The sequence below is a fragment of the Marmota marmota genome, unplaced genomic scaffold (assembly GCF_001458135.2).
Source record: "Marmota marmota marmota unplaced genomic scaffold, marMar, whole genome shotgun sequence".
Classification (NCBI taxonomy): domain Eukaryota; kingdom Metazoa; phylum Chordata; class Mammalia; order Rodentia; family Sciuridae; genus Marmota; species Marmota marmota.
In genome coordinates, this window is record NW_026000138.1 from 151,860 (window position 1) to 163,525 (window position 11,666).

General features: G+C 54.1%; 1 protein-coding gene across 1 annotated transcript in view; it reads right to left on the reverse strand.

Annotated features, from left to right (window-relative positions):
* LOC107156336 (transmembrane protein 132B-like) overlaps positions 1-11,666 on the reverse strand; it is a 223,127-nt gene that overhangs the window by 119,729 nt on the left and 91,732 nt on the right. The gene's annotated exons all lie outside the window — the stretch shown is intronic.

Below are 11,666 nucleotides of genomic sequence, written 5' to 3' on the forward strand. Positions count from 1 at the left end.
GCTGAGCAACCTGCCACAAGTGGCTGAACCTCTCTGTGCCTCAGATGTCCTCACATAAAGGAGGATATAAAGGCAGCCCCTGGCTTCCTGGGCCGCAATGAGGATCAGTAAATAAGAAGCGCTGAGAGGGGTACTGGCCTACGAAAATGACCATCAACATGTACTCGCTGTCATCACCACGTGTCACCGTACCCAGACTAAGACGAGAGAGGCCTGAGGTTGTTACAAGGGCGTACAGATGGCTATGGACCAGGAAGTAGTTATGTGAACGTACTTAAAATAAAACACTGATACGCATGAGGGATGCCCATAGGTGTCATAAAAAACACGTTATAACTGGTCATCACGACCACTCAAGTGTGTCCCCCAGAAGTTCCTGTGAGGAATCTTCGCCCCCCTCAAGGCAGCCTTGGGTGGTGGAGCCTCATGGGAGGTACCTGGGTTGTGGGGGAACCTTATAAACAATTCCTGCCTTCCCTAAGAGGAGCGGGGTGTCTTTTCCTTCTCCAGGTGCACCTGCTTGCCCTTCCACGTCTGCCATGAATTACAGCAGCAGGAGGCCCGCTCCAGAAGCTGAGCAGGTGTTGGCACCAAGCTATGCTCTCAGAACCGTGGGCCAGAATAACCTCCAACCTTTATAATCACCCAGTCTCAGGTATTCTGCTATAGTAACAGAAAACAGACTGAGACAGTCCCATATGATCCTACTTGGGGAAACTTTTAAGTAACATATATGTGTATGTATTTAAATGCATATGTACTTATGTTTGGGTATCTGTGAAACCAAAAAGAGAAAGATTTTTGCTATTGATCATACATGTTTCTCCTCCAATGTGTAACAGCAATCAAGTGTTGTTTGCTCATTGAAATGTATAAATCATGCTCATAGACACGGCGTGTGGGCCTGTGTGCTGCTGGCGTGTTCCTTAGGCTGCGCATCTTTCAGATGGGAAAACACAGCGAAAGCCAGCAAGCTTTTTTAAAGGGAAGACAGCCTACCAGGAATCAGGGCAGCAAATCAGCCAGGACCACAGAGAGGTTTTTTTCCTCTTGCCCTGAAATAAACCTTGCCAATGGAGCCCAGGTTTCCAACCAACACAAGGAACCTGACAGCAGAGTCCAACCTGGGCCTCACCAGAGGCTGAAAGGGCAAGGGAATGCCACCCACAGCCCTCAGCCCGGGGCACGCTTCTCTGCAGCCATTACAAAAACCCTGCAAACAGATTTCTGTTGATTGACGTAGTTTTCTTTCCCTTCTAAAAGAATTGTTTCTACTGAAATTTCCTTTCCTGGAAGATGATGGAATTCTAAATAGGAGATGGTGAAAAGATCCAGGCAACTGAGGGTTGGTGCATCCCCTCCCCAGGGAGGCATCTGGAGGAGGGGTCTCAGCAGCGTCACCACGGCCACCCCACGTCATGTTAACTAGCAGAGGACTTGTAGCTACTTGTTCATGAATCCAACTGTAGACTGTTGACTCTGTCCCCAGCGCTATGGCTGTTGAGGACATCACAGAGACAAGGTAGACCTGCTTTCTGCCCCAGGAACTGGTGAACTTTGGAGAAAGACACAGCTAACAATCAAAGCAATTAGGAAACTGAGGATCCAGACCCTTCCCAAGGCCGCCTGCAGCAGTGTCCCACACCCCCCACCCCCACCCCCGCCGCCCCAGGGATTTGTTCTAATTGGTCAGGAAGGAGAGTCACACGCAAGGATGTTCGTCACTAGCAGGATCAACAGCGAGAAGCTCCCTAGAAACCGTCATTAGGGGGAGCCACACCACAGACAGTTCAAGCCACCGAGGAGACCCCAACGTCCACACATGTGCAGCCCCGAGAAAACCCAAGTGTGCTCCAGAGCAGGAAGAGGCCGAGGCCCTCCTCATGCGACCTTGGCCTGTCCACACACAGATCCCTCCCCACCTGCACATGCCCCAGAGGTCGGGCCGCACTGGACTCACAGGCGAGAGGGAGAAACAACACAGAGGAATCAGCCGCATCCAAGGGGCAGCTTCAGGCTGCTGCCACCAGGGAGACCTGTGTTTGACAGTGTCCACTGTGGCAGGAGCACCCTTCCCAGCAAAGTTCAGGTCAGTTTGGGGGCTGCTTTCTCTCCCCTCTCCAAACCAGGAAGCCACATTCCCAGACTCCACCAGGGTGAATGGCAGTAGGACCACGGTCCACGGGAGACGGCTGCTTGGGCAGCGTGACGCCATCATCAGCCCACCAGAGCTGGATGAGAGGGTCCCATTTTACCTTCTCAAAGAATTTAAGGGAAGCCTGAGGCCGGGCTTCAGCACTGATTTACTCCCAGATGTGGGAAAAAAATTAAAGTAACTGCGAACCTAGCCACGCTCTATTCCTAGGGACAGCTTCTTTCTCCCTTTATCTCTATGTAGGAACTGGACGCCTCTTGGACATTGATTTACAAGAGATCTAAGACTGCACCTCCGCTCTGTATTGCCACCAAAGCCTACGTCTTACCTGCAGGAGCCTGGGGGGTTGGGCTCCTGTTCCCCTGCAACTCAAGCTAAAGGCAACACACATTGCATCTGAAAGTGTCTGCGGAGGCCATGAATGATGGCTGGGGGGCCTTCCTCTGTCCTCACACCAGGCTGCAGAGAACACGATGCCTTAATTTGGGGCCCTTGATGAGGCTCTGAACTGTGGCCCTCCCGCTGATCCCCAGGTGACATCTAGAAGCACATCCTCCCTCCCCTCAGTGGCAGACCCCATGGCCTGAGTGCAAAGGGAAGTGAGCCCTAGCCAACTGCTGACCCCGGGGCTGTCCACACTGATGGAGGGAGGGGGCCAGGATCCCTGAGGCAGGAAGCCCCACCAGGAAGGACTCTCACTGCTGCCCTCGGGTAGCTGGAGGCACAGTGGGGTCAGGTCCAGAGAGAGCTCAAGGGCCTGGGCGGAGGCTCCGCAGGTAGAGGGGAATGACTCAGGACAGCAGTGACAGATGGCCCCAGGGAGCCCCAGAGAGAGCACAGAGCGGACAGAGGCTGGTGACCCCTGGAGGAAGCTGGGAATCCTGGCAAGGATAGGGTGACCCCCCAGTGAGAGGACTGTTGACACTGTGGGCACACAGAGTACTCCCCTGGGTCAGGACTGGGGGACCCTCAGGCCTCAACCCAGATGGCACAGCGTGGACTTGCTACCACCCTCCCAGAACTCAGGCCCTTTCCCTGGTATCGCCAACCCCACCCAGAAATGAAGTCACCAGTTGTGAGGCCACCAGTACCCGGCCAGGGACAGGGCAGCTGCAGCCGAGATTCTTTCTCCAGTTAACACAACTTGGACCTGGAGAACCAGGCAGGCACAGAGGCTCCCTCCAGGGGCCAGAGGGCAGGTCTTTGAAGACCACTGATCTGTCCAAGGGTGGCCCTGACTAGCTGCTGACAATCCGCAGCCACCTGTGGAGCCCAGGTACAGCCGTGACTCTCAGTGGCTCCGGGTCGGGAGGCCCAGGTCTGGCAGGAAGCCTCGGCAGGTGGTGCAGGAACTTCTCTGGGGTGAATACCTGGACTAGAGGACCCCTGTGCTCCCCAACCCCAGATTCCCCTTCTCCGCAGCCCACTCAGCCCAGTCATCTCGCCCTCCTCCTGTCCTTTGCCCTTGCTGGGAAGCTCCTCCACACAGAGCAGAGCATTCCCTTCCCCAGCCGGGAGCCCAGGACTCCAGCCCTTCCCCAAGCCCTCTGCCTCTCGGGGAACTGATCTCCCTCTTCGCCACTCTGCAGTACGTCCAGCCAAAGGGAGGCTCTGGTAGGAGGACTAGAGCGTGGAGACCAGGAGAGCCAGGACACGTCTCCCTGCTCGATGACTTCTGCCTCCACAGTGCTCCGCCTTGGTCCCAGGTTCCCATAGCAGGGACCGTGGTGCCCAGCTTACTGCTGAGTCTCTGGTCCCTCCTAGTAGAGGAAGTTAAACAAATGCTCATGGAATGGATGTCCACCAAGTACGAGTGCCTGGGTTCCATGCTTGAGAGAATATGTCTCCTGTGTTCCCTCCCAGTCTCTCTGGCTTCCTCTGGGGGTTGTGAACACTAACACGCTCCACGCCATTCATCTCCCTCTCCAACGTCATGTCACTGGGTCGCAAGGTGCTGCGATTTCCATGTGGCAAGAGAAAATATCAATTAAAGGAGAATCAAGCCACTGAGGTGCCAGCACACCTGGGTCCACGTACCTGCCATGTCGGGGACCCTCGCGACACTTCTGAGATGAGCAGTCTCAAAACTGCCTTGGAAAAATGGTAAAGCTGAGCCACAGAGAATTTCAGTCATCTGAACACGGTCAAGGTCAGGATTCACACTCGTTCCTTCCACCTCCAAACCTTTCCAGCTCTGCCTCCTGCCTGAGGTCCTCCTGGCCCAGTGGATCTACAGTGAAGGAGCCGGAGCTCAGCGCCCAAGGCCAAGTTCACAGACCCTGCGCCAGCCGGGAGGTTTCACTGCTCTACAACCACAGCTGGCTGTGTCCCCCATCCCAGGTGCCCACTGTCAACCTGGATCTCCAGGTGGTTCAGGAAGATAGGTGCGTCTGACTCAGGGCATCTCAGCACAGCTGCTGCAAAAAGCCAGTGACCAGACCTTCAAGGCAGGGGTGAGTGTGGGAAAACACTGCCACCCGGAAGCACCTTGCAAGTCCCAGAGCCTCGGGAGGAACCCGGTGCAGCAATGTGGTCCAGAGGCCAGCTGCAGGCCACCCTGCATGGTGAATGGCCAGCTGTGTGGGCGGGTGCCCCTGTCCCAGGTGGCATCCCTCATGGCACCCAGGTCCTTCCACATCTCAGCACTGGAAACACTCATTACAGAAGCAAAAAGTGGGAAATGTCAAACACTCAACCACTGAATTCAAGTGCCACCAGTTTGGAAAATAAAATGGAAGAAGTCAGATAAGGTTCTGCCTTCTCGGCCAGATGGAACCCAGGCAGGGTAGAGAGAAGGCAGGGCCACTCGGCTGACCAGCACCAGCGCCAGTGCTGCAGTCAGCAGGAAGGGCCACCCTGCCTTCATCCCAGGATCAGCCTTCTCGGCCCTCAGGCTGGGCGGCCTGGGCAGCCAACTAGGGCTCCACAGGAACAGGAAGAGGAGGAGACAGGAAGTAGCTAGGATGGAAGCAGACAGGAAGTCATCAGGAAGAAAAAGGGAGGAGCACGTCTCTGCTCCCAGCTCACGGGACCCTGGCTTCCTCCACTGGCAGGGCTCACGGGGGAACAGCGGGCCACAGGAAAGGGGGTGCAGAGTCCTGGCCCTGGCATCACACGTCAGAGCAAAGAGGGCATGTTGGAGCTAAGAGCCAAAACTTAATAACAGGCACAGGGCCACTGACAGGAGGGGACACGGGGATGTGGAAGACTTAAGTCACCCGACTAGTGAGGGTGGTTTCAGGGCCGGATCCTGCAGACCTGCTGGCTAGACTCCGCAGCTGGGCCATGGCTCAGGGGACTTGGACACTTTATCAGGTTCCCGGTCTCCACCCTCTCTAGGTCACCGACATATGTGTCCACAGCTCTCCTCAGTCATTTATGAGGCACGCCTCACCTCAATAGTGAGGTTGTTGTCCCACATGGCTAGCTGCTGTCCACCAGCTCTGTGTGTGGCTTTACCTTCCCCTGAGCTCATTCCTGGGGCTCTGATTGTGTCCTGAGTCTGGCCACCTTCAGGGCCCACCTGCTGGCCGGTCATCAAGCTCCCTTGCTCTGCAGGCAAATGCGCACACAGATGCACCAGAGCTGAGGGCAGCACTGAGGACGTGGTCACTGAGGTCACAATGACCACACAAGAGCTGGGGACTGTGTGGGGCTCCCTCCCCAAAATCCAGAAGTTACCACCTACAGGCCCGCAGAGCCCAGCTGTGGGGGGACAGGGACTCTGAAGAGGAAACTAAGTTAATACTTGGTGTCCTTATAAACAGAGGGATATGAGGACAGCCACACACGCAGGAGACCGTGTGAGGACCCGGGAGGCACAGCGCCCAGAAACCAAGCAGGGGCTGCCAAAGGACCAGCCTCCAAACTCTGAGGAACAACTTCTGTGTGGAAGTCCCCCGTTGGTGGCCTTGGGGACAGCAGCCCTAGCAGGCCAACAGAGGGACTGCTGTTCAGCACACTGGGCTGGCCTGTCATCTGTCTTCCAAGTCAACTTAGAATCACGTGTCCAGTTGCCCCGGTCAAAACCCTCATGTGCCCCGCTGGTGGTGAGGGCTGCACACTGGGGTGGCGGCACCCTCAACCCCGTGCCGCAGGCTCCCCGTCAAGTGTGTTCGTTTCCAGAGGGAGCAGGTGTTGTGTTCCATCCAGACACAGCAACACGTCCCCTCTGTAAAGCAAGATCTGAAGCACAGCTCACGCCACAGGCTGACCATGGGGTCCCCTTGAATGCACAGACACAGCAAGGGGGAGATCAGGGACTAGAGCACGAGGGTAGGGGGTGGGCAGGTCAGAGTTCCAACCATCAGGGGCAAGAGGGAAGCAGGGTGTGTGCTGAGGGANTCCTCATAGGCGGTGCTGAGCCACAGGTGGAGCAGCCACAGACACCAGTGAGAACCCACTGTGCACCATCACAGGGTCTGGTCACATGTTGACATCATCAGGCCCCCACTAAAAGCCTAACCCCTGCACACGTCCTTCTCAAGGTAAACTGCTGTGTGGGTAAAGAGGAAATCAGACAGGAAGACAGAGTGAGGAACTGCTGAGCCAATGGGAAGGATTGCCCTGGCGCCCAGATGTAGAGGGCGCATTACTAAGTGGGTTATAGGGACCTTTTAGTGACAGTGATTTTGACCTCCTATAGGCACCGTCAGCTGTTAAACAGCAGGAAATTTTGATGACCTTGTTCTAATTTCCATTTATATTTATTCTAAATTGGACACCTCGGAGATTGTTTAAATAAGAGAAGGAAATTCACTAAGTAATCTTGACAGCTCGGCCGCCATCTGATAGGGAGGCAGCTGAGCTCAGGGGAGGCGGAGGGGACACCTGGGCTGCAGCTAGGCTGCCAGTTTATGCCTCAAGACGAGTCACTTGGTCCCCCTGAGAATCAATTTCCCTGTGTGTCAAGTGGGATGTCGATTCCTACTACCCCCCAAGGCCACTCCATGAGGCCACCCAGCAGTATGGCTCGTTACTGTGCAACAGGAATGTCACTCGGGCAGCCCCTTGGCTTTGGACCTCTCACTCATACAGACGAGACTTCCTTCATCAGTTCACTGTTGAAATAAAAGATGATTCCTTCAACACCATGCAAGTCTACACCACGCTGGAACTGAAGGGCAGTATTGTTGGGGAGTTTAGAGGTTGGCTAAGCTTCAGGTCTGGCTGGATTCAGCATTTAAAAGAGGTGCATGTTCACAAATGTCCTTCGGCAGATGCACGCTAAAGAAACTGTACATCCATGGAGTGCATCATCTGGCAATAACGTGGAGCAAATGATGGATACCCACGAGGACAAAGATAAACCTCAAACACACTGTGCTGAGCAGAAGAGGGCGACCTCCAAAAGCTGCCTGATGTATGATTCCCCTTATGTAACGCTCTTGAAGAATCAAAGCTGAGTGGGGGAGGATGGGTCGGCTGTTGCAGGAGAGCAGGGCTGGGGAGCTCTGGCTACACAAAGTCAGAACCCAGAACAGGGTTTGGGGATGGAGCCGCTCTGTGTCCTGATAGAGCCACACACCAGGAAGTGGATTGTAGTGAAGAATCAAGTGATTTTAAGATGCATCGTCACCTGTCACTCCTCGCTATCATCCATGAAGCTGATTTTATTCTCAACCTCCATGTCAGGGTGAACCCAGCATCTCCAGGCCTCATGTTTTGCTTCCTTCAAATCTAACTGGAAGTGAGGGAAAACTTTCCATTCCGTTCTCGGGGAAAACAACTCTCAGGGCTTCTCGTTGGCTCTGAGGGGCTATGTGCCCACCCCTGGGCCAATGCCTACGGTCAGGGAATGACTTCTTCTGATTGGCTCAGCCTTGGTCATCTGCCCATCTTTGAACTAAAGCCAATGAATGGCCTCTTCTGATTGGCTCAGGCTTGAACATGTGCCCATCCCTGAGCCAATCACTTTGGTCAGGGAATGGTCTCTTCCAATTGGCTCAAATGCAGTCACACTCCATCCCATTAGCCTGGAGATGGAGTCACCCTTAGTGAAACTCTGGGAGGGGGTCCCCAAAGCATCACCAAGGTACTATTTTGACAAGAACAAGGAGGTTCGAGGTAGGGAACTACACAAAGTCCACCATCTGCAGCTGCTCCTGTTCATACCAAGTCCAGGCCTGCTGTTCCAGCCAGGGCTGCACTCAACACCTCTGGGGCAGGGAAGAGAATGGAAGAGGATTGCAGGAGCCACAAACCATTTTGGCAGCTACCCTGTGGGAAAGTGGTGCCTTTGCAGTTTGACGCACCATATTTGAAAGACAAGTTGGAGGTTCGAAACCCAGGACCCAAAGCAAGTCAACCCTCCCTGAAGGACTCCTGTGTGACTTCAAGAGCCATCTCAGGGACAGTAACAGTGCCAGCTCCGTGCCTGCGGCCTGAGCATTCCCATGGGGCTCCCTGCCCAGAAGGGACCGTGCAGGGCCTAAGCTCTGCTCCTTCGTCTGCCATCTCTGAATTCTGAAGAGTTTATCTTTGAACATGCTCCTTGGGAGTGACATCTGGTAGGACAACAGAGCTGGCCCACCTGCAGAGGAGCAGCAGGCCACATGCTTGTCTGCTGGTCCCAAAGTGAGTATAAGGAAACGTGCTGCATCTACAACAAGCAAGCGAGAATCCCCGGTTCTGAGGATCCCTGCTGTACATTCAAACCAGAGCTTGCTCCAAATGCAGAGGAAAGGCAATGATGTTCTCCAGAAGGAACTTGTCGCATCCTTTGTCACCCGTGTTTCTTCCTGCATCGGCCAACCACTTTTGCTGAACATGGTCACAGATGAGAACAGAGGCGGGGAAACCCAGAGCCCTTTGCTCCTGCTCCTTCCCAACTCATGGGCCAGCTGCGGAGAAGGGGCTGGTAGGATGTGGACCTTTCAAGAAGTCAAATAAAATTGCCGAGTCAGTTCAGGGCAGCACTCCTGTTGCTCCAGTGGGAACAAAACACCCGCACAGACATGAGTGTCGAGCAGGAGCCGTGTAACATTGAGGTGTCACACGCGCGTTCACTACTCTGACATTTTCATTAAGAGCTGATATTTCACACTTAAAATGAATGGTAAAATGTCTGCTATGACTTCAGGTTTTAATTTTTCCTTTTCAGAATATCATTAAAGAGCAAACAGAAACTCTACGGCAGGTGAGAGAGACCCAGGAGGGAGGGAAAGGATTTATATTCTGTGCTTTTGAAGGTACTTTTTTTCTCGTTGTTGAACAGGAGACTGCATCTTCCTCGGGCCCTGAGTGCACAGGAATCACCCTGGGAAGACAGGCAGGCCACCACCCCCACTTTTCTCTGGACACTTTGTCCAGAAGTTTAGAAGGCAGTCTCTGGGGACTCCATCTGGGTCACAGACATATTTTTTGACCTACCCAGTGGTTTTCTAAAAATGAAATTGGTTACAAAATATTCAGATTTCTGGCTTTTCTGTAAAAGTAAAATAAGCGTTGAGCCCGCTGGATTAGTCCCCTGACCCACAGCCACAGCTCGACAGCCCTGGCCACTGCTCTTTAGCTAGTGCCTGCACCATGAAGCTCGCCACAGGCCCCACCACTCCCTACCACCCACCCCAGCTCTCTCACTCCTGTGTGTCCCCTGCCTGTCCCTCCTGCCCAGTGCCTAAGGATAAGGACAGCACTGAGGACAGCAGACTGGGAGTTGGAGGCAGAATCCCAGGACCTGCGGCCTGGACACAGACACCTGGGGTTCCCAGGGGGCACTAACTTGATTTGCCTCATGCAGTGGGGGACAGAATGTCCCTGTCTCCTCTGGTTCGTGCTGCTGTAGCAGAACACCTGAGGGTGGGTGACTTATAAAGAAGAGAGACTTATTTCCTACGGTTCTGGAGGCTGGAAGTCCATGATGAAGGTGCTGGCCCGTGGCAAGGACGACCTTCTTTCTCTGTCCCCCATGGGGAAGGTGGAAGGGCCAGCGTGCATGGGGACAAGGGGACCCGGCCAAACTCTTCCTCTCATTGGGAGTCCCCCCTGGTACTAGCGCACGAATCCGTTCCTCAGGGCAGAGGCTCCGAGGCTGCCTCACCCCAAAGGTCCCGTCTCTCGACATAGTCACACTGGGGACCGAGTTTCCAACCCATGATCACTGGGGACACATTGAAGCCCCAACAGTCCCCAAAAGAGATGTTTCCAAGTCCCAACCCCAGTTCCTACAAATATGACTAGTTTAGATTTGGGAATAGGGTTTTGCCAACGTGATGATGTTAAGGGTCTTGAGATGAGTCGTCCTAATGCCAATGACAGTCCTCATACGAGAAGGGACAGGATGCCCAAGATACATAGAGACCCAAGAGAGCCCCTCATGAAGACAGACCCAGAGGGACCGCGAGGGCTGCTGGCAGCACCAGAGCCTGTCCCAGGCCTCTCCAGGGCCTCAGAGGGAGCCAATCCGCCAACTCCATGATTCCAGACTTTGGCCACCAGAACATGTGAAAACCAGTTTCCGTTGTCTAAAGACACCAGCTATCTGATGATCTGCCACAACAGCCAGCAAACAGGGGGCTAAGACACACTCTGGACATTGCAGGCCAGACAGGCTTGGGAGCCTGGGCTCACAGAGGACATCGCAGCTCCTTCCCACTCCTGAAACGCAGCTCACCATTCCCAGCACTGGAGACCACTCAGGAAGGGAGGGCGGCTCTGGAGGGCCTGGGCCCTCCCCTGGAACTGCCCAGTGAACCCCAAGTATCCTCAGGAGCAGGGGCTGGAGCCGTAGGAGCCAGGGGTCTTCGCCTCCCTTGGCCTGTTGGCCACCCGACTGCCTCAAGCCCTTCTCACGACTGGAAGGCCCCTCACACAGGCCTTCCACCCTCACACGGCCACAAAGCCTGTATCTGCCTGAATTAGTTTCTCAGGACAGTAGCAGAGAGGCCCCCCAGGATGCAGCCACACAGGCTGGGGTAGGGAGGCAGGCGGGCTGCAGGCCTGCCAAGGGCTTCTCTCCACGCAGAAGTCACAGGTCCACCAAAAACCGGATGAGCAGTAAAGGGAAGTAAAACAACCCAAGGATGGTCACCGAGACGGGCAGAATATGTAGTGTTGCCAGGTCTCAGAGAAAAGGAGGTGGACATTGGTTGGGAATTATCACACATCCATTGTCAGAATCCAATCAATCAAGTGTTGGTAGTGATGATAAAGCAGTCACAAGCTAGGAACTGTGTGCCACAGGCTTACTGTGTGCCACTCATCTACCTTAACCTGTCTAACACATGTGATCATGTGTTCCAGATGTGTTAATTTGCATTAGCTCCTTGTACATTCTTCACATAATCCTGTGGAATACAATACCGATCTCATATTATTATTTTGTTAATACCAAAACAGGATTGTTACATAAATACAATTATTATCATATATATTCACGAATTAAAAAGTGAAAATGGAGATGACAAGGCCACACAGCAAGTAAGTGGTGGGGCCAGGGCTGGGTTCCCCAAGTCCAGGCTTAACTCCCAGGATCTGTGCCTCATCTTCTTGCTCTGTCACCCCACCCCCC